The following is a 3,086-nucleotide window of genomic DNA, read 5'->3' as shown; positions in this document are numbered from 1 at the left end:
TTCCTGTGTAACTAACGGACTACGGTCTCCTCCTTTACTTGTCTGATTTTGGACCTTTTTTTGTCTGCACACGGAAGAAAAAAGAAATGATTACTTAGAAATTTTTAATCTCAATGCTATTAGACAATTTGAGGGTACTAGCTTTGAGTGTATATCTATATTAATGAGTAAATATTTTTTAAAATTTGTATAAATACTATTATATGTGTATATTTGATATGCAATTGCCGTGTCATTACGAAAGATTTTCTAGAATTTAATATTGTGTTAAAAAATTACAATGATAGTAGTTATTGAAAATTTATATCTACTATAGTATTTATTTGAATGTATATTTACATTCTTTGTATGTAAAGGAGTGTTTGATTTAAATAGTGAAGAACATATTATTGTGTATTAAATAAATTTAAAAAACCATGAAACGAAAATCACAACAATAAGGACATATTACTTTGAAGATGATCGACTGCTTTCATTTAGCCTACTAAGAGCAAATAACAATAAAAATTAAAAATAATTTACATAATTTTGTGATAGTCTGAAAAAGTTACGTACCTAAAGTGACATTAAAATTAATTATTTTACAACCTATTTGCTTCAACTTCAAAAATTAAATACCGTAAAATTTTCATGAGATATTAGCTACAAAGAAAATGATATTTTGATACTTGATATATTGACGAACTATCCCTAATAAAAAATGTATAAACCAAATATAAGCTAACTCATTACGAATTGTCACCGAGAATAATGTTTTCTATAATTTTTACTCTTCATAGAAGTTATTCATAGTTAATTAGTAATTTGTTCCTAAAATTTAAAACCCAGCTAGATTTCGGATGTTTAGTGCTACAACTTATTACCAAATTTAAAAATAAAGGTTCATAAATGCTATGCGTTTTACCCAAAAAGAAAATATTAGTGATTCTGGGAGAAGTTAACTGAATTTGAAATTATTATGTCTTTGGTAATACTGTGAATTTACCATTAGTATCTCGCGTCTTTTATCCAAGGTAACACGGAGATTGACGAGGATGTCGGACACCGTATTGAAGCGGGATAGATAAAATAGAGACTCGCATATAATATTTTATGTGATAAGAATGTGCCGCCAAGACTAGGGGTGTACAAAGAAAATCGATAAACCGCACCAAACCGATAATCCGAGTCAAACCGAAAAAAAACCCGATGTGGTTTGGCATGGAAAAATAAAACCCGACCATAATTGGTTTGGTTTGGTTTTAACTAAAAAAAGTCAAACCAAAACCAAACCAAACCGATAGTACATTTATATAAATTTTAAAAATATTTTACACATATAAATATTTATTGTAATGTAATTTATAAATATTTCTTAAGCTTTTTCACAGTTTTATCTTTTAACGTATTATTTCAAGTTTAGACTTAATATTCTTGAATGGTAAATAAATTTTATAGCCCACAAATGTAGTAACTCAAATAAAGTTCAAATCAATACTAATACTAACAAAAGAAATTCAATTCAATACTAGGAATGACGATAGTATTGGATAATTATTTTAGTTTTACATTGGTTTATAATGAAAATGCATAACTTAGTTTATCTTTTTCTTTAATGCTTAGTTATATAATTAATATTAGTACTTATTAGCTATACTTATTTTAGCATGACCTATATAGTATTTTTAGATTATGTTGATTTTCATTATGGTTTATTAATTAGCAATATTTGTTTTATGTAATTTTATTATTTTATCCTTATCTCATATTATTGTGTTAGTTTCTTGGAAAACGCATTATGTAGTTGTATTTTACTAGGACTTAAGAAATATTTGGAGCACAAGTTACATATTTTATGCTATGAAGACTTTACCGGAAAAAACTCAAAAATCTAAAAAAAAAACCGAAAACCCGAGAAAAATCGAGATTGAAAAACCTGACTTTGTTGGTTTGGTTTGGTTTATAAATTTAACAACCCGACACCATTGGTTTGGTTTGATAATTGAAAAATCTTAACCAACCCGACCTATGTACACCCCTAGCCCAGACTTAAGGGTAAATTTTACAAAGTGGTGGTTCAACCAACTATGCTATATGTGGCTGAGTGTTGACCAATCAAGAGCTTCCATGTGCAGAAGATGAAAGTAGCAGAAATGAGGAAGTTTAGATGGATGAGTGAGCGTACCAGGAGCGAAAAGATTAGGAACGAATCCATTCGGGACAAAGTGGGAGTGATCTCCGTGGAGGACAAGATGCGAGAGTCGAGGTTAAGATGGTCCGGGCATGTAAAGGGGAGAAATATTGATGCTCCTGTTAGGATGTGCGAGATGTTGGCCTTGGCGAGTTTGAGGAGAGGTCGAGGTAGGCCAAATAAGTACTAGGGAGCGGTGATTAGGCAGGATATAGCGCGACTTTAGCTTATTGAGGACCTGACTATTGATAGGAGGGTGTGGAGGTCGAGGATTAGGGTAGAATATTAGTAGATAGTTGAAAGATTCTCCTTTTCTTACCAGTAGTTTTAGTAGCACTCATGTTCCTTCATATTCTTAGATCTTTATTACATCACGTGGTTTAGTTCGCTTTAGGTACCATATTCCCTGTTGTTATTATATAGTACTATTTATTCCCCCCACCCTCCCCTTTTTTTTCCTTTCTCTCTTTTCTCTTCATTCTTCTTCCTCTTCTCATCCTTTTTGTGCCGAGGGTCTACTGGAAACAGTCTCTCTATCTTCACTAAGTAGGGGTAAGATCTGCGCACACACTAATATACTGAGTTTGTTGTTATTGTTGTACTGTGAATTTACCATTAATAACAACATAATCCTAGTCACACTCCAGGTGTGATCTAGGCCTCAGAAAAACAATCCTCTAACTACCACTAGATCATTGGTGCATTTTTTTTTAAGACTGTCTTTTATTTCATTTATACTTTTTAATTATATTTTCGCATGAACATAACCGATCAAAGTTGGTCGGTTTTATTAAAAAATAAAATTACCGACCGAATTCGGTCGGTTTTTTAAAATGACCGGCTGAATTAACCGACCGATTTCGGTCGGTTTTTTAATATTAATTTTAATTTATTTTAAATAAAAAACTACCAAAGT

This window comes from Nicotiana tomentosiformis, chromosome 6 (genome assembly GCF_000390325.3).
Source record: "Nicotiana tomentosiformis chromosome 6, ASM39032v3, whole genome shotgun sequence".
NCBI classification, from domain to species: Eukaryota; Viridiplantae; Streptophyta; class Magnoliopsida; order Solanales; family Solanaceae; genus Nicotiana; species Nicotiana tomentosiformis.
This window is presented reverse-complemented; position numbering follows the sequence as displayed.